The sequence below is a fragment of the Falco peregrinus genome, chromosome Z, assembly GCF_023634155.1.
Source record: "Falco peregrinus isolate bFalPer1 chromosome Z, bFalPer1.pri, whole genome shotgun sequence".
NCBI classification, from domain to species: domain Eukaryota; kingdom Metazoa; phylum Chordata; class Aves; order Falconiformes; family Falconidae; genus Falco; species Falco peregrinus.
The window spans coordinates 51,277,920-51,299,061 of record NC_073739.1 but is presented as its reverse complement, the minus strand read 5'-3'; the positions used below and the strand labels follow the sequence as shown (position 1 = coordinate 51,299,061).

General features: G+C 38.5%; 1 long non-coding RNA gene across 1 annotated transcript; it reads right to left on the bottom strand.

Annotated features, from left to right (window-relative positions):
- Positions 1 to 16,679: 16,679 nt before the first annotated feature.
- On the bottom strand, positions 16,680 to 20,888 carry LOC114013322 (uncharacterized). Its single transcript, XR_003556232.2, has 4 exons — positions 20,846 to 20,888; positions 17,902 to 17,962; positions 17,560 to 17,689; positions 16,680 to 17,459 (listed from the first exon to the last, which is right to left on the bottom strand). It is a non-coding gene; the product is annotated as an uncharacterized LOC114013322 (long non-coding RNA).
- Between the last annotated feature and the right edge of the window lie 254 nt (positions 20,889 to 21,142).

The window sequence follows — 21,142 nt, the reverse complement described above, 5'->3', positions numbered from 1 at the left end:
GAGCATATGCAATCTCTTTTAAAGTTGTTTTTCCAAAGATGTTACTGATATGAACTCCAAGCTCAGAGTCTGAATAAACTGATGAGCAATAGGCTGTTTTTTACATTTATGGTAGTTTTAAATTATCCACAAAGTGCTTTACCTATAAACATGGCCACAGACACAGTAATACAGCATATCCAGAAGGAAAGCCAGTCTCAGCCTTGAAATAAAACAAAAACAAGGAAAAAGAAACATAATCTATAGGATTTAAACAGGCCATTACCTTCCATAAACATGGAAAACCTTCCATCAAAATTACTGATATCTGAAGAGGAGAAACTTGGCTTTTTTAGCCTTATCTCACAAATAGATTGTGCAACTTGTTACAAAATGAAACTGGTCATGAGAAAAACTGAACTTCATTATATTTGGGTTATCTGAATTTCAGCTGTAAGCTCATTATCACTTACCTGCAGGAAGCTTTTTCTTGCACCCTTCTCCAGTTACAGGAAACTCTGTGCACAGAAAACACAACTGGACAGGCGGAAGTGATAAGAATAGCGAAGTGCTCTTTTCCCTGGCAAGCTGGGAAATACTCCTGACACCTACTGCATCCAAGAACCAGAAAGTGGCTAAAGTTTCTGCCCACTTCAGGGCTCCACTTCTTCCTCCTCTCTCACTGTTTATGTGCAGGTTCCAGATGCTTGTTAACTTTTTCAGTTTGAAACATTATTATTATTAATTATTATTATTATTATTATTATTATTATCAACTGTCTTGGTTGGTAGGAGCCTTCATCCTTCCAGTGACAATGGATGCAGGCAGAGCAGAGAAACAAGTCTCTAAACAGTATGCATTTGAGCATACGCAGAAACAAGGACTCACCTGTTTACTCACTACCTCCTTCTACACACATGATTTTTATTTTATTTAATCTGTTGCTTGTATGTACATTGGATAGTGCTGCGGGCATGCAAACAAACATTTTAGATGCTGGGAAAAGATGTGAAAAGTTACTGAAAGAGATTGTAAAAGGATAGATGGGAGAATGAAGACAAGGAGAAGAGAAGACAGACGGCCTTGAAGGAGACAGGGAGATGTTCAGGAGAGGTGAGGCAAGGACAGTAAGTCTGCATGGAGCGGACTGATTCATTGGGAGAAGCTAGAGAAGTGTCATGGCATTGCAGAGCAACATGCTTATCTTGAAGACCTCTTGGTTATAAAGGTTTTGGTTTTGGTTTTGCGTTTTGGTTTTTTTGTTTGTTTGTTTCTTTACTCCCCCGCTTCTACACCTACCTTCTTCTGGATACTTTCTTTTAGCAAAGGAGTAGATATATGATGTCAATTTTCACACCGCTATCCAGCTGTTTTTCTAAAGGTACGGCTCCTATCAGAAATGAAACATTTTATCTGTATGTGCATGCACAAACACAATTACATCTTCCCTAGCCAGATACAAAGGAGTAACTTCAGTTTCCATCTTTACATACCCCACCCACATCTCTCTGTCCTGTGCTTGATTTCTGTCATTTCCACAGCTACTTTATTTAGGTTTCCCCCAGAGAAAAAACAAAAATCAGGGCACTCAGTAGGTAAAACCAAAATAACGCTGCTTCCCTTTTCCTAAGGGCAGCTTGCTCAGGGGGTTCCAGTAGACAGCCTGCTCATCTTGTTTATGTGCATCCTGTTGTACAACAACCAAGCACTGCTGCTCAGCTAAGCTGATTGAATATTGATTGTCTTTTCTCTTCATCTCTCCTTCCTCCCTCTTTTGCTATCTCCTCCTCTTTTTTCCCCTTTTTCCTCCTTTTGTGCATTTGTCATAGGAAAAAAAAATGCCCCCAGGTTTCTTTAAATCTGTGTTGGCAGGACTTCTTGCTTGTGGTGCAGGTGTGCAGATGACCTGCTCTGTGTTGTCGCCACAGCAACCTGTCTGTCTAATCTGCTGAATATAAAATAGAAACAAACCAAGAAAAGCCATCCACCCCCCTCTGCTCCATCCATGAGCCCAAAAGAAGGATATTGTTTCCAAGCATTCCTCCTACTTCCCCAGCCATTGCCCAGGCAACAGCCACAGGGAGCTGGCAGGCCCTGTGGAGAGAAAGCAGTCCCTGTCTGGAGTTCATTGCACCACCAGTACCAAACCAAGCATCTCCCTCCCCCACCTCATGATTCTCCACCCTCCTTCCTTCCCCTACACAAATGTTGCATGCACGTGCATGCACACACACTTGCACATGCAGAGCTTACACCCTTGAATGTCAGTCATGCCTTCCTCCCCTTGCAGTAGGTCAGACCATGAGCAAATACATTTCACCACCCTTGACTCTGTGTGACCTCCTGTTCCCAGAATACACGCACGGAGAAGATGAGAGAACATTTCAAAACTGTCATTGCCCGAATATTTATTGCAAAATGACTCTGTGTCCCTTCTATTGTGTCTCTTTCAATGATTCACTGTTGCCAATAACAAGGTAAATGTTAGATCTAACTTTGTAAAGTTCAGACTCCCATAGGAAAGATCGGAGAAGGTTTACATTACATGGTAATTACTGAGCTCACATGGCTCAGCAGCCAGATACTATAGTGATAGATACTTCAGAAATGCCAGCTGGGAACTCGGCATAAGCATTTGGGAGAGGTTATAAAAAGACGGGGTTGGAAACCTTTGAAGATATTTAAATCTCCAGTCACCTTTCAAATGGGCTGTGTTGCTAGAAGTGCATTTATCGGCTAGAGAAAGGACTGGTGAGACAATTCTCCTTATCAAAGCTGGTGGTTTAAAAAGCCGTCCCTTGCAGTTTCAGTTATGACAGCTGTTTCTGGGATATGAAGTGGTTTTTCAGAGCTATGGGCTCTCTATCCCCTGTATCCAGCAGTGAAAGCTCTCATTTGTCTTCCCACCGTCATGTTGATGCAGCTGGGTTTGACACTGCTTACCTCAGCACTTTTTTTTGTTAACAGACAGAAGGCTTACTTGTGATCCCAGCCTTTTCCTATCAAATGACACTCAGCTAGTGGTTTTGGTGACTTATTTACTGGCATTAACCCAGTAAAAACAAAAGTGAACGTTCACAACTAATAAATCCTTAAGCCCAGATAACTTCAGCTACATCGGTAGGATTACATCAAACTGTCCAGACTGATACCAACGCTCCCTGGGAACCTGTCTCCTAGCAAGTACAGGGGGGATGCTTATTGCATCCTCTGTGTATTCACACGGGCTGTACTTTGATCACGTAGAGTATGGGACAGTTAGATGCATAGTGCTAGAAAGAGGGCATGCATTCAAAAAGAAGTTGCTGTCTTCCCTCGTCTGTTGGATTTATTTGACACTTTAAATATAAACTAAATAGCATAAGAATATAAATAGCCTGCATAGCATTACAGCATAAACTCTGCCAGAGAGACTAGGCAGATGTGAAGAGGATTTCCATCTTGCTCAGCTGCAGCGAAGGATACCATTTTACTGCAGACAAAAGGTCAAAAAAGTTCAGCTAATGCAACTCTGTGCTGCACACTGCTGCATACAGGCTGAGGTCATCCCCCCTCTGTAACATTATAGGAAGTGAAAGCATTCCTTCAGTGTGCTGATAACATTGTTTAGCATTGCATTCCTCTTTCTGATCACTATAACTTCCTTATAGAGCTAAAGTATATTTCCGTCAGTGACAGGGCTCTGCTCTCTAAACCTTTGACATAGCTCTCTGTAAATTTTTTTCACATTGCAGCTGAGGAGGGATAGCATTGAGCAATTATGCTTACAGCAAAGACTGTTTCTATCAATCTGCAGCCATGATTCATTTAACAATGCACTGAACAGCCCAGTTTGGTAGGCTAATGTGTAGGGCTCCGTCAGGCATGCCTTGTTTTAAGGCAGGGAGCGGAATGCATTTCATGAGAAAGTAACTACCTGGAATGCATCAAACAGCCTAGCTTTTTTACTGTCCAGGAGGGTTTACCACTTCCTTCTGCCACTTGTGAAAAAACCACAAAGATTACTCTGTGTACCAATTAAGAACTGGTGTGGAGGTGACCTGTTCTCCGTTTGTAAAGACAAACCAAAAACCCCACTGCTGTGCAGAGGAACTCTTCCTTAACAGTCCTATCATCTGCCTAGCAATGGACAAAGTCTGAATGTTAGTGCTGCTACCACAGAAAGAAAAACGTGCATCTAGCAAAATGGTGGGGAGAAGAAATAAGGGGCCCATTTGGTGTTAAACTGTGTCTTCTAGAACATCTGTGTGGTAAGTATGTAGATGAGGTTTCACTGAAGGGGAAAGTACAGGAAGCACTCTAGTTCTGACACATGGTCTTGATGAAAAGTGCTTGATAAAGCAGGCATTCTGCCATCTTGTGACATCCACTCACCAGATCAAAACACGAAAGAGTTAAGAAAAGAGAAGGTATCATGGAAAGAAAGATGGTTCTGGCATTAAGCTTGGCAGTCAAGAGGCAGCAATTTAATGCCAATAGCTGCCACAGGTTGCCTGCATGACCCTGGTCATGTCAAATCAGTTAATCTTGCATTGACGCTATTTCCCATCTGCAACGTAGGAACAATTCTTTGTCAGACATTATTTATTTTCTCTTTAATTTAGACCATAAATTCAGCCTTTTGTTTATTTAGATTTCAGGACAATGATTCATGCTTGAGTGTCTGCGCCATGCATTACAGATTGGAATTCCAATTTCCTATGGGATATTTACATAGGACAGATATTTCAAAATTTAAAAGGAGGAAATCTCTTATTAGGGCAGCAGAAAGTAGATACTGTCCTGTAATTAAAAATACAGTAAGTTGAGGAAGACACTTTTCTTTCATATAGTATAACTAAAATCCTAACAAAATGCATAATTTCCAGAGATTTGGAAAATTTATGTAAAGGTATGACTTAAATTACTCAAAAGCAGAGCTCCAACAATTAAAACAAACCTATAGTAAATGATTTTGAATTATTTCTTAAGTTTTTTTCTTGAACTTCTTAAACTTCCTTCTGCCTGCTCTAATTTCACCCAACATTTCAACTGTCTTTGGGAATCAGTTTCCTGTAGGAAAATCATAGGGTTTTTTTCTTTTAAGCAAAAGAAATGTACTAATGTTTTAATGATCAAAGGAATAGAAAGATATGTGTTTATTTCTGGAGATGAGCTGTGTACAGGATGTTACCAACATGCCACTATACTCCTCAGGTGCTCAAAACTGCATGCTCTTCAAAGGACAGCTGTTTGTACTTTGGGGAGCACAGCCACTTCATATTTCTGCAAACAAGAGATATGGATTTCTAATGCTAGAGATTCATTCCTGCTAAAAGAATTGGGGGAAAATCTAACCCAAGGTCCTCTTTAATGTGCATAATATTGTGGAAATGTTAGCGTGTTTGCTGACCACTGCAGATGCCACTGCCTAGCTGAAGAAAAGGGGTCTCATACTTTCAGCATCTGTCTCTTTTGTACAAATACCAGTTTCTATTTTGATTTTACTAAGTAAAGCAGGCTTATACAGCTGTCACAAAGAGGAGACCTGGTTCTACCTTTATACTCCTTTATTATTTATGACATGAAAGACCATTGATTCAAATCTTGATTGCCTGTCATAAGTTAAAGGAAATTATGGTTTCTATTACAGTGGCAGCACTCCATCCAGAAAAGCAGAAAATGTTGTAATGTTTTCTTTCATCCAGCATTCACTTGTTTTCGATTACTTTCAATTAGACTTTTATATAGATTAATGTAGAGCCAAGGAATAAACAGCCACATCCTTATCCAGCAAAGAGTCCACAGGCTGTAAGGTCAGGAGGGATCATTGTGTTCATCCAGGCTGACCTCTAGCCCAGTGCACCACTTCCCTAGAAATCCTTGATAAATTGCAACAGGTCATGTGCTTGGGCTGAGGATAGATGATTATGCAGAACATTAACGTCTCCCTAGAAGACATATCTTCACAATCTTAATTGAACTGAAAAACTAGTTTGCAGTGCAGTGGCTTTAAATACAGCTGCAATAACTCTCACAAAGCATACCTGTCTTCTGAATTTCTTCAAAAGTGGAACATCAGTTTTACCAACACTTTCTTCCTCTGCTTATTGTTCTCTTCTGCTGTCAGATAGTCCCCTTCACTCTTTTTCCCTCCTCAATGTTTTGACTGTAGATTTAGTTGAGAACCTAGATGTAATATTTCCTAACTAACATGGAATTTAATCAAAAGATGGTTCACCCAAGATCAAGTTCAGCCATGCATCAGAGTTCCAGACACTCTAAAGCAGTCCATGTATAGTATTCTTGGGAAAAAGCTACTCCACACTCACTTCAGGCTAGCTGATCTTTCATGGGCTGAATCAGACCAGAAAGAAAATGATGTACAATAGATTTCAGAGGTAATTCCCTGGAACTGGAGGAATAGTTACAATATCCCAGGTCAGCAGAACAAGTGACACACAAAAAATAATAGTACATCAACCTTTTCTGCTCTTTCTCTTTGTACATTATGGTAGGAAGAAATATGATTTACATCTAGGTGTACTAAAACCACCAGTCATTGAATCTCTGCACCTAAATAAGTCACTGCACCTAAATAAACACTGACAGTGTACTTAAATGAGAACTATAATTCTGTGCCTGTGGTCATTGGAGGTCAATGAAATATCAGCATTACCTGGAAGCTTTGTTTTCTATCAGTCATAGGTAGATGTGTCCTTAAGTGTTTATTCAGCAAAAATATAGGTACAGACAGCAAGAGAAGCATTTGGAGAGATTGGCAAAATGAAAAATATAAGCAGAATTAAACAAGAAAATACAGCACTGCTTTATATATGCAAACTCCCAAGTAATTTCTTCAGGGAAAAAAAATGATACATAGAGAAAAAAATCAGGATATTAAATATGCATTAATGCATGTCTAGTAACTATCAATGCACAAATACTGACATAGGTAGTTTCCCAAAAGCAACATCCTTCTCTAATATGCAAAGAACAAATAATGTTTATCCAATTTGCTAAGGGAAAAATATAAATTTATTTCTCATGTCAAATAAACAGAATAAATCAAGAACTCAGTGCTTAAGCTTTCTTCTTTATTTTATTTTGTAGTTTTAAGTTTACAGAGATGGATTGGCCCAATTAGAGAGACAAAACTCTCTAGCTAATATCTTAGATACATAAGAGTACCTTACTGGCTCTTCCATAACAATCCCCTGCTAAGTTACACCTGCATAACATTTCTCAGTTAATTTTTGCAGCGGGATAGAGACCATACTAGTAGTTAAGGTTATATGTATTTATAGGGATGTATGTATGCATGTAAACTTGTACTTAAGGAATGATTCAAACTTAAGAAAACTCACATGAAGTTCTCTCCAATGACACAATGCTCCTGTGTGGTCTTGGAGGCTTTTCTTGACCTCTTTGCATCCCAGTTGTCCATTTGTACCACAGAGGGATAGCAGACTTAGTATCCCACTCTGACCCTGTCTTTCCTTATTAGACTATAAAGTCATCAGGTAAAGCATATCACTGTTTGTTTGGATGACTAATAAAATAGGGTCTTGATCTTAGTCAGGGCTGCCAGACAATATAGCTGTTCATGTTATTATTGCTATTGTTAGTATCATCATCATTACTGTTATTAGTATGACTAAATGGCTGTTGAGTTGCACACTACTGAATTGTTGCTTTGCCTGTGTAGACAAGTGCTTCTCCCCATGACAATCCCTCTGACTTTATTAGAAAGATTTTAAGCTCACTTGACCCTGTCCTTATTATTGAGATAACAAAGGTCAACATGAGTTAAAGTATGGGAAACCTGTGAAGCTTGTTTGACATTTGCCAAGACAGTAAAAAGTATTGTAGACAATCCCTTCTACAAAGAAGAAAAGCTTCCCAAGTTTTTTAACAGACAGTACAAATAGATGTAAGCTACACTTTCTCTTGAAAGCTGCATTAAATATGCTACCCCACATTCTAGCATTTTTTGCTTGCCAGTCTCATCAATGGAGAGTAAACGGATTGCAGATTGTTCTGCTTTTGAACCTGATCCATGAAAGTCAGCGTGGATTTTCTACAGGAGCAGATCAAAAGTAGTAAAAGAAATGATAAGATGGCAAGATGGTGCAAGTTAGCAATCCATTCAACCTCCAGACTGAAAACAGCTGTTGAGGAAACCTCTGTATGGTAATAGACAACATAAGGTACACCATGCACTAGCCCCAATGTATAGTTCTATGAAGTCAACAGAAAGGTTAGACTTTGGCCCTGTGTCTCAAAGGACTCAAAAACTAGAAAGCATAGTAGTAACTGACTTCTAGTCTGAACAATTGTTTTCCATCTCAGGAGACAGCAGAGGAAAGTTGGGAGAAGGAAACTGAAATCTTACTGTGTCAAGGCATAACAAAATCCTTTGCTTAAGCAAAACTCTACAATAGCTTATGCAAGCAGTCTAAGCAGTATAAAAAGCATACTGGCATAAGCAAACTGCCATATTCCCAAGGTTAGCCAACGTTTAAGACTGAAAGATAAAGATTAGTCATGAGTATGACCTTTCCCCCCCAAATTACATTTTTCATTAAATATAAAGAAATTATTATTCTCTGTTGTTCATCCTTCTGTCACCAAAAACACTTGTCAAGGCACACCAGATCTGTCACTTTCAAAGTGTATCATCTCACAAAAGAAGCCATGAAAAGACACTGAGCATCCATTTTCTCCAGGACTAGAATAGATGCCCTGCATGTTGAAATATATCTCTAAAAAGTTAGATCAAGGTACCTGTCTAAAAACTTTTATCTTTAGTGATTTTTGACCACCGTCCCATTCAGCAATTATTTGACAAAAGCTGACAAATACAAGATGCAAGTTTTTCCAAAGTTAAACAACCCAGTGTTATTTATATCACTGAATGATCAATTTTCTGTATATCTTTTCAGCAATTAAAGAGTACAAAACATCTTAATGAGCTGAATTATTCTCCTTTATTAATAAATTACTTATTGCATGCAGTAGTTTAAAAGAGAGATTGGTATGGCTGCAAAAGTAATGTGCAGCTTTAACTTAACCATTTCAGAATCCCATACATTGCCTGTCTATTGAGATATCTAGAAAACCAAGCATTTCTTCCAAGTTCAGTCACCAGTGTGTGAAAAAAATAAGGTGATACAGTTACAGACAGGTTTTACTGAGAAGCAGAATTTCCATTCTGCTTCTCTGGGGAGTGGGGAATCTTTAATTTCTGTGGCTTTATTATTTGAGTGGACTACATATACCTGTATGTACTTTTGGAATGAGTTTCATGCAAGACTTATCTAGGATAAAAGAATGCTTTATTCCAAACTAAATATGAAATCAGTATGTCTCTCAGAGCTTCTCCTGTGCTTCACCTTCCTGTGCTTTTGTGGATGAATGAGACCACCATGTATGGTCACAGAGATTACTTTGTTAATAAAGCTTGTGGCCAGTCTAGGCTCTGAAAGTGCTGGTAAGTACTGGCGTCAATCCAAAGCACTAAGTTGTTCAGCCCTTCAGGGAAAAAAAAAAAAAAAAAAAAGTAAGCTTCCTCATGCTTATTGTACTACAGTATACTCTCTTGCTTTTCACTACATCTAACCATGGCAAGTTAATGACACAAATGCTAGCCTAGCATTCATTCTCATACATTATCCAAATATCAAATATTCTACAACAGACTAGTCTGCCAAAAGAGATTGCTCTTTGGTTCTAGTTCCTGTTGTATTTGAACAGCAGCAAGGAGTTATCTGCTTTCTCAGTCACCAGAAGCTTGGTGTGAAATATGAGGGGACTACTATATTTACATCTCTTGTCAGAGCTCCTTTGCAACAGAATTATCACTCTAAAACACCAGCAGAATTTAGGCAGCATAGCTTGCCTTGCTTCCAATGGTTGCGTCCTGGAATCCTTGTACCATCTTGTCCATTAAAAGGAGAGAAGCCCTTTATTTCCACTCACACACCATCCTTTTCACTCCAGCAAAATGCCTTTTGATTAAACAAAACATGCTAAGACATAAAATCTGTCACTTGCCTCAAATTCCCAAAGTGCATATTCAACTAGTCTTCATTAAAAATAAAAAGGGATGTATGCACACATGTAAGTCCTTATTTAGCTAACAATTGCAATCATTTCAGCACTGGCATGTAAGATCCAAAACGCATGCCATAAGTTCTTCTGTATGATGCAAATTTTATCAGCAACGGCGTTTGATTCTACGTTCATAGCAGTTTCCTTAGGCACTGCAAAATGGAGAATAGTTCTCTCTACTGTGACTGAGTATGTGTTTCAAACCTGGATTCTCAGAGAGAAAGTCTTCATACCTTGAGCAGGGAAACCAGATTTGCACTATTCTTGAGAAGCAGAAGGTGAAAACATAGCTCAGTTGTATTGACCAGATGATCAGACCAAAGAAGGGAGTCTAAGCGAATACTTGAATTCAGGCTAATACATAAAAGCACTAAAGTTTGCCAGTTTTTCAAACATATGAGCCACATCCACAATAGAATATTCAAAACATAATCTGGAGCTGACCAGAGCCCAAAGATGAAGCAACTTGTGAATGCAGGTCTCAAATCTAACCTTCTTTCTCACCCAGGCTCAGCATGGAGCATTTAATTTGAAAAGGTTTTGCCTGAATTTGTTATAAACATGGTTTTTCTATTATAATTCAGATGGAGGTTTTGTTCATATTCAGGAAGAAAGGTTCTTCTTGTGCTAAGTTTTCTCTTCATTACTACTCTTGCCCCTGCCTCTCTTTGCTTTCTTTGTGCTGAGTTATGCTTCTCCCCAGTCACCAGAAGAAGAGCTAAAATAATAAATATTTAAAAATAAGTCAGATAAAATAACAAAGTGAGCTCTATTAAAATAATCCACACCAGCAGGAGTGTTCATTAATTAGATGTAAACATGGACACTAGTAAATCACAGCAGAGAAGGACAGGGAGAGAAAAACTGAATAATCTCTTCTGCACTTTGTAGTATTATATGCTATTAAAATGGAAGGAGGTGTTTCACAGGCAAGTTTATACATTTTTTATTTGTTTGATATACTTTCTTGAATTATGACTGTGCTTTATATCTGTTCCTCTCATGTGGTTAAGAACGGAAGAAGGGAAGAAAAGTCTGCACTGATCTTATTTTTCCTTTAAAACACTTTACAAGTGAAATGGGAACATATTTTCTTACTAAAGGTTGGTGACATAATAGTCCAGTTTCATCACATATTCCTTAGAATCATGCTTCTTCTGAAAAAACTGTAGTAGCAGATTGCTAATATCTCCCATGCAGGACAATTTTCAGCCCATGCTACCCTCTGAGAGTATGACAACATTTGGAAAGCAGCTCAGCTTACTAAATTTAAAGTTAACATTTGGCAGGTTCTACAGAACTCAAGTTTGGCAAGCAGAGTGTAATAAACAAAGTGGCACTATTTTTCATCATATTTTAAAATGTAATTCCATGAAGATTAAAGGGTGCTGTGGGGAAAAAGGCCCTGCATCTGTTCTTCCCTTTTTGCAGTAGGAGACCCAGTTCATACAAATGAATTCTGTTTTAATCAGTGTGGTAGTTGCCCCTGTTTTGACTCTGGCTTTTCAATTGTTTGCAACTCCCTTTGCTAAAACTGTCCCTTAAAAATAATTCCAAATTAACTCAAAGAAAAGGAAGCAGTCAGTTATTTTGCTTTGAATATGAGCTTTCCCAGACAGACCGTGAAGTCCACTGGGGAGCAGGTTGTTGAGCTATTATTACTTGAATCATTTTCAGCTCCTCTGATGTCCCTCAGGGTTAACTGTCGAGATAGTTTAGTTAAAAATAACCTTAAATGCAAAGGGCAGAGGTGGGGAATCCAATATTTAAAAGGAAGTATCAAGAACTGGCTTGCACTGGGAAAGTCTAGAACATCCAAAATTAAGGCTAGAGTTTCATTTCTCAAATCAAACTGATATGGAGCACAATAGGACAAGTTAAGGGCAATGCTTAGCTTTGATTTTGTGGCTTCAGCCAATCTATGTGACACTCTTAATGCTCATAAGCAGAGGAACTGTTAATGCTGTTGAATAGAGAGGACACAGCATTTATATATGAAGATTTCACTTTAAACAACTCCAAAAACCTACGCAACACAAAAAACCTTTACTGACCGTTATTGTACAAAGTCCAGATACAGAGATATAAATGGGACAGTTGAGCCTTTTACAGCCCACAAAATTGCTGTCTTAAGTCTACAGCACATTGCACCAAGCTCCAGTTTGAATACAAGATACATCTATACATTCTAATAGTGAAAGTGTTCAGTGAGTCTCAATTCTATATAGCACGCACAGTAAGGGCGCCCTGAACATGAAGGTGCACCAGATCAAACTCTTCAGGTGTACTTCAGACGTACTTACTTCTGCTAGGATATAGTCCTTCATAAATCTTACATCCTCACTAGCAGTATACTATCCTCACCTATAGAATTTAAGATATCTTCACCCCAGGCAACACTAAAACTACTCCTGCACACATTCATTTTGTGTGGTTTCTGTTGTTATTATTATTTAAATATGGTCTCATGAAGGTTTTGACAAAATTCTCTTAACTGGGGGTGGGAGAGTGGGGGGTGGGTGCGGGGTGAGGAGGAGAAAAGAAAAGAAAAAAAATAAGGCAAGAGGTAACTTTTATAAAGCTTCTTAATCACAAATCCACAAAAGTTGACATTAGTTAAATATGATTACTGGTTTCACAAATGGCAGCATCTGACCTTGGACAAATGTTTGACAATATAGCGAGTCAACGATGAAGGGCAAGACCCTGAACACAAATGCAGTTCCTGAGCTCACGGTGAGAGTCCTCAGATGGTGCTTCTTACTGTGTAGACACAAACACTTTGACAAAAGCTGGTTCATTTCAGTGGTTTGCTTTGAAGCACATGATGAAATTACTTTGCACACACCTCTATAAAACCAGTAGGTATATCCTTCCCTATGGAGTCTGCAGTTGTAAACTTTATACTGCCTGTTCACTGCAGGTGGTAGCAGTTTCCATTTACTAAGCCCGTGGAAGATTCAAGAAGTAGTAAGTGTCTGTGTTGAATAATAACACTATCTTATTTTAAGTGCCACAAATAAGCAGCACTATTATTTTGGTAGACAAAGCCATGAATCCAGCAGCCCCTAGTTTTCTGGTATGCAGGGTGGATCTGTTGGAAGGATGGCGCCTGGTTTCAGCAGGTACAGCATTAGGTATAACCGATCCACATCACAGCTTCCTCTGTGGTAAGGTCAAAGATTGTTCTACCCCAGTCCTTTCCTCTGCTTCATTTAATCACATCATAAAGCTTCCTGCTCAAGGGCAACCCAGTCTTGTACTCTCTTGTTGTTAGTCCCTATACCCTGCCTCCCAGCTTGGATCCAAGCCCTTCATTTAGCCACGCATGTGCTACTTTGCCTGCTTCACAGCCAGCTCCCAGTATGCTACCTATCCTGCTGCTGGGATTTTTAGAGAAGGCTTCCTTCCAGAGTCATGGCTACTACTTTCCTCTACCAGTTACCTCTCCTTTCACTGCCCTAGAGGGATTTCAGACCCCTCTACCAGCTGAGACTTGCACAAGGAGTTATCACAGGATTTACGATGGGGCCCAAAAGTCTACTGGAGCTGTGTACACATGGGGAAAAACAAGAGCAAGGAAGGCAATAAGCCATGGTACTGGTTCTTATTTCATTTTACTCCAGTATGGATCAAGAGTATTTCCACTAAAAACACTCAAGTGATTAAGTAAATCAAACCTAACTCATACCATACTGAGCTTTGGGGGAGGCCAGTCTCTTGTTTCCACACTCCTGTTTAGTGTGCATGACAGAGCATTCTTGCAGGTTGCATCGGATGCAACGTTGAATAAGTAGCTTTCCCTGCCTGAAAGCTTTCTGCCATGACTATTAACGATGTCATTACTATTATCAATGTCTGTCTTTCTGCTCTTGATCATACGACAAAAAATTTGTCACTGTCCTGAACGAAATGTGTATTAATTGCCCTATGGGTGATAAGAAAAAGGCAGCTAAGGGGTAATTTATCATAGCAGATTAGGCATAAATAGTAGCTGACAGTTCCTTCAGACAGCTCTTTTTTTCTTCTACCCTTTTCTAGATTTCTTCATCATGTAAGTTCTCAGCTGCAGTCCTTTCCAGAGGTGATTTAAGGATTCAAGCACATATAGTAGAAGTACATAACATGAAAAATAGTGCTAAACATACTTCATAATTTCATTTGTTCCATGAAGCTATTTATTTCATCCTCTACATTGTTGTGGCTTAACCCCAGCTGGCAACTAAGCACCACACAGCTGCTCAGTTGCTCCCTGCCCCATCCCAGCAGGAGTAGGGGAGGAGAATCGGGAAAGGGGTAAAACTCATAGGCTGAGATAAGAACAATTCATCATCATCAACAACAACAATATTAATAATAATAGTGGCCGTATAATAAAGCATTGTAATGAAAAGGTGAAAGAAGGAGAGAGGAATAAAGCCCAAGGAAAAAAAAAAAAAAAGCGATGCACAACACAATTACTTTCCACCTGCTGACCAATGCCCAGCCAGCTCCCAAGCAGTGATCAGCAGGCCCTGGCCAATTCACTGCAGCTTTATATACTGAGCATGATATTCTATGGTAAGGAATATCCCTCTGGCTAGTTCAGGTCAGCTGAACTGCCTGTGTCCCCTCCCAGATTCTTGTGCACCTGCTCATAGCAGATCATGGGAAAATGAAAAATCCTTAATTTAGAGCAAGCACTACTTAGCAACAACTAAAACATCCATGTGTTATCAACATTATTCTCATAGTAAATCCAAAACACAGCACTGTACCAGCTACGAAGAAGAAAATTAACGCTGTCCCAGGCAAAGCCAGGACATACAGTCTCATTGATAAAATCCAATTCTTCTACCTTATGAATCTATCCTTACTCACGATTCATGTTCTCCCTGATTTCAACAAAGATATGCTTTAAATTACTAAGTACATTCAAAATACAAAGCTTGACTCACCATTTGAGAAACTTTATAGGATCTCTTCAAATAGAAGCACGTTATCAGGACATGAATGTTTCAAGGATGAATACCAGTATACAACAACACTTCGTCTCTAGAATAACATTATATTGATTGAAGAGCATAAAAAATGGACTTTTGGGGGATTTTTTTCTAGGACATGACACTAATTTGACATATGCACTGAATGGCCTTTATTATCAGGAAGTGTGCAGCATTTTTGTTATGAATTCGCTGCACATGCACAAAGCATGATTTTTAATGGGTCATAATTCGTTCAAATCAAACACTTTTTCCATTAGAAACTTCGAAGATAGTAATCTTTCGAAACAATTTCCATTCTGAATTTTCTTCCTTGTCTTTATTACACATGGGCACTAGGGCTCTTGAAAAAAAACACTGCAAAACTTGCTGTTTTGAACAAAATGGGTGCTCTTTCTTTTCTACTCTGTTCTACTCAGGTAAAACTAAATTGTTTGAACTCAATAATTCATTTAAAAGTCTCCTTCAAGCAGAAACACGAAGAGGAAAATTTCAGCCACTGTCTTAATGTACACTAAAAGTACATTAAGGTCAATTTTGCGGTGATACTTTCATAGGCAGTTTTCTCACGTCCATCCAGGTGATTTTTTTTTTCTGAGAAGCTGCTCACATCTATCATTACAGCCTACTCATTTTTAACCTTTTTTTATATGCCCCAATCCCAAATATCAACTTTATTTAAAATACAAAGTTAAAATGTTTGAGCTTTCTAAGCTACCCGAGTGGGCTCTAATCAAATTTGAAATCAGTATGGTCATCAGTACCATAGATATGAACATCCCTCAGTCTAATATACCTCATGATTTAGTACAGATTAATGATTTGCCAATGCGTGCTATTGCTGATTTATACATGGGGACATTATAGTTACACTGATTAAGCTACCTGTCCAAGCTCACAATGCATGTTTGCAGTAGCATAAAGAATTGGACCCAGATCTTGCAAACTGCAGAACAATGTCTTAACTGACAAGACCATCCTTACTTATGCTTTGATTAAAGTCAAAGGATCTTTATACAAACAAGCTCTCAGACACCACAAAATGCCTTTAGTAATCTTTCCTTCACATAAAAACACCTATATGTCTTTAAATCTTGACTAACACTCAAGACCTGACATTCTATGTAGAGTTGGATGGTCATGCAAACTCACAGGGATGCAAGATCAGAGCAAGAGTACCCTTCAGTGCTGTTTTGGCCATGTGGAAGTCAGTCAAGCAGCCATCTGCTACAAGCAGCAATCTCAAGTACGTGCATATGGGACTTATAGCTGTACCTCCTGCCCCAGCATCAGTGTAATCAGTGGATTTGGACAAGTTTCTAAACTAGGCACATCAAATTAATTCATGGTTATTCTTAAACAGCTGAAGTCCCAGGCCTTCGTTCTCAAGTTTGGGAGTTAAAGTGAGACTTTAGCCCTGACACACACACTTCAGTATCTAAAACACAGTGTCTTTGAGAAACAGATTACTTGCATGTGCAGGTTTCTCACAGAATAAGAAGTGAAGAACAAGGTGGGAATTATACAATGGTTTACTTCCCATGACCAGACCACAAGAACAAAATTACAGGAGAGGCAGTATGACATGCTGTGTCTCAGTAGATACACCATCTGTGTCCCTCAGAAGAAATCAGTTTATTTTACAGCACACTAAAGAAAATCTTTTTTTCTGTTTTGGGTAACTATCTCAGCCACTGACATACATTTCCAAGGAAAAGGTTGCATCCGTTTTGTAAAAAATCTCACTTCTGAAATATTTTCTGAAATTATGCATAGAAATAGAATTAGCATTTCTAAACACATTGCTTCTAGAAACCATCTTGCTGAAAACTGACCTTGGTATCACTTATTCTGGATAGTTTAATTTAGTCAGCTGCATAGGATTCATAAGGTTCACTGTAGCAAAATAAAAGCACAGAGGAATTTTCAGTCAAAAGCCCAGATTCTGCTCCTCTTTGACATGATGGATATCACTCTTCTCCACAAGTAGCTTCACTAACACTGAAAGTTAAAAAATTGTTCAAGACTAATACAGTGAACAGAAAGCTGGATCATGACATAACAAAAAGAGGCATGGCAAGCATATGGGACAAGTGGAAGGCAGAATCTAGACTGCAGCAATAAAACTGGAATTTTCCTTGAATTACAAGCAGTACTTTCTTAAGCTGTCTCTAAGTCAAAATACACCATCAGGTAAAGTAAACATCCACAGGAGTTCAGGTCAGGACATTTGCTTAAAATGGTTAATAGAGTTTTAAAAACAGTTCAACAGTCTCAGTGATATGCCAGAATGGACAGTCAAATATGTATCTTTACCTCCAAACTTGCACATCTATTTTAGTGAGTCTGGCCTCTGTCCTGAAGTGAAGGGAATATATGCTGAAACCATAAATGCAGAGTGCATCCTGGAAACAAGATATGAGTACAAGCATGAGAGCACAAGGCAATAATGGTAGTATTTTCCAGATGGATCTACATGTGACTCCCAGTGGTTTCAGTGGTTACCAGTTCATTAAATTGATTGAAACAACCTTTGGCTTTGGATGGAGCTTTTCTGTTTTAGAGTTTAATCAAGAAGCTGTATGAAAACTTCATCAGGAAGACTGAGAGCACCTTAGGTCCATAACATCCTCACCTGTCACAACAAAGAATAAATAAGATTGTGGGCATATTAAAATATGCTAGGAAAATACATGTTAGGGATTATCAGGCACGGGATATGCATAAACACAGCCATCCCACCCACAGCAAGCCCTGGATGGGATCATGCCTGAACATGGACGCAATCAGGATTGACCATACAGTAATGTAAATCTGCAGAGCACCAGAAGCAGTTTAGCACCTCACCTGTGTCTTGCCTTGCATTGCCTTGTGCAGTATCCTTTGGAAATTTTCGGTTGTGTGATTTCTAAAAAAAACCAACAGACATTATTGAGACAGGTTTATTCAGGAAGCTTATTTGCTTTTTTTTTAATTCTTTAATTTTTAATTGCAAGGTTTTTGCATTAACTGGGAGAACAAACTATTCTTCTAACAGATAAAAGGGAAAAGACTTTTATGTTGTTATAGTTCAAGCCTGAAGAAAACAGCAAATATCACAATTCTTATTCTAAATATCAGATTAAATGGCCACATTATAATTGACATCACAATTCTTACTCTAAACATTAGATTAAATAACCGCATTATAATTCAACTTACAAAAGTTGAATTCAAAAATAATTCAACTTACAAAAGTATTAAATCATCATACATGTAGTGTCAGTAACAACCCTGGAACTTTTCCAAATTTTATATAAATGCTTATTATGGCTTCAGAGGTCTATAAAAAGCAATCATGTTTCACATATTTAATGCAGAGGAAAGATATGGATTGCATTCTGCTGTAAGGAAAAATCAGGATTCAAAGGTGAATCTGTTTTTCTTTTATTTTTCCTTCCATTTCCTGAATTCTGTTGCCATAGAAATGCTTCCAGCTCTCTGTCACTCCTCCTTCTGAGTAGTGTTACATGCAAGAAACATGGTGAAACTTGTGTTGTTAATTAATAGGGAAATAACTCTTCTGATGACAGTTCTGAAATTATATCCAGCTATATTTCTCAGCAAAATCATATCTACATTCTTCAACTCATTCCAAAAGAGGTTGAAATCAGTACTTTGCCCAAGCTTTAAAATAACAACATTCAGGATGTTCAACTATCTCATCAGCATTCTTGTAACTGTGGATGATCATTAACCTATTTAGGCAGCACTCACCAAAAGAAAGTTTCAGAACAAGGAAGTGAAGGGCATAGTCCCAAATCCAGGGCCTGCTCCACTCCTGTTGTGGCAGCCAGATGTAATAGCACCTTCCATCAAAGGTTCTGTCTAGATGCTATTGCAGGAAGGGGAGATCAGCTCAATCAGGCTGATGACTCCTTGGGAGGCATTAGCAGCTGACAGCATTTAGGGTGGCCTTGAGTTCACTTTAAACCCAGCCAAGCTGACAAGATATAACCTGAGGTTTTGGGCAATCATGGATAGCTTGAAAGTTCGCTTACTCCCATCTGTTCATGGTCAATGGAGACTGAATCCAGCAGAATAACTGGCTCACATGTAAACTGTAAAGCTAAGGATATTAGAAATCCCAGAGGATTTGTACACAGTGAAGAGAGAGGAGGGTTAAAAAGACGTTCTTTCAATCTTTTCTTTTTTCATTTCCCAACCCCCAGAAAAAAAAAACAAAAACAAAACCAAAACAAAACCAAAAAACCAAAACAAAACAAAAAAAAAACCCAACCAAAACCACTTGCACCTTTACTGAGAAGTAAGACACTTTTTGTTTGAAGAAAAATGAGTCATCTCCATCTGACCTGACACAGCCTGCACATGTGAGTCTATTGTATTGCATTCTGCTGACAAAGGATTTGATAGATGCTGATATGAATGTAACATCCGCTGTCATACAATACAGTAGGAACTAGGGAAAAAAAGATTAAAAAAAAAAAAATTGTTGCCCACCATTTTGCTATCTGACTTCAGTTATTTACTATACATTTTTTCTTACTCATGGTATGAAAAGTAATTCCATACTCTGAAAATATTCATCATCACTATGTGGGACCAGCTGCCTGGACCCAGAGGCCTGGGTTCATATCATCTCATCATATTTAATAACATCTCAGAGCAGTGTTTTCCTTAAAGGAATATGGTACAGAAGAGACAAAAAAGGTGAAGAAGCAGCTGGTCACAGTCATCAAACTGACTCAAATCAACTAGTTTTTCACCTAATTTAATTATATCTATCTGCAAAACACCAGAGGATGAAGGCATAGCCAGAATGTTACAGAGGGAAGGGAAGTTAGGAAAAATATTTAAGTGGATAAATATTAAGGACCCAACTTCTTACAATTCTAGTAAGCTTTCTCAGCTTCCTTTTTTCCTTCTCTAGATTCATAGGCAGATGTGAGAAAATGACATGATAAAAGACTGAACTTCCACCTTAAGTAGAAGAAAAAATGCCAAAAAACCTAGCAAGCAGCCTGCGATAGCAATACTGTGAGAGCGATTTTGAGGAATTGAGAGGTTTGGATAACTTTCAGGAGAACTTCTCAAATTTCAAGTACTTCTCTGAACAAAATCTGGCCTCCAGAACTTCAGGTACACACCTTGCAAGCTCCATTTCTGTTCTAAAAGACACTGTACAGTTAAGACGGAAGCAAAGCTTGCAAAGTTAGCATTCTACACTTATTCTTGAATAACTGAACGTCAATTGTTTTTCTGCCTTAGTCCAAGTACATTTTATAGCTGAAAGCAGAATAAATCTCTCTACCATCACCACCATTGTTCAGATTGTAGAGTAAGTGAATCCACACAAGTAAAGGGGTCCAGAATAGGGGAATTTTTTCCTGCAAAGCACATTTAAACTTGTCTGGAGTTCAGAGGGGGGTGAAAGTAGGGGAAAACAGACATACTTCCAACATTCAAACAGGAAGACCCAAATCCCAGTTCCCTATGGGAAACCCAATAGTTTAAAAAAGACCAAGTAAACTTAATTTAAGCACTGCATTTAAAGCCCGAAGAATCAGAATTTCTGGGGAAAGTGTTGTATGTGCATGTACAGACAGGGTGTAAAACTGCTTCATTTCACACCGACAGCTATTTTATTTTTGATTCTCAGCTGCTCAAGAAGTTTTGTTTACAACCTATCATATACCAGCCATGCAGCAGTAACATTTCATGGAAAAATACCAAATAGAGTAAACCTAAGTGCAGATCACCAGCTCCTGTAATTTGTAATATAAAATCTTACTTCTTTCAAAGTCTGTAGCTCCCAGAATCAAGCAGCTTCACAGGAATCTCAGCTTTCAGATTATAAAAGCAAGTCTCTGACCTTTATAAATGCAGAAGGAAGCTGAAAATATATGGCAAGTCTACTTCAACTCCTCAAAAACATCAAAACAAATTTCAAAACCTCAAGATGCACTCATCAAATTCTTTCTGGGGAAGTCGGGGGACTCTACAGATTTATATTTTTTTCATGTTGGCAGTACTGCAAGTGTCTCTCCATCTCCTGCAACTGCAGTAAGTGTCATAAGTAAAAAAACTC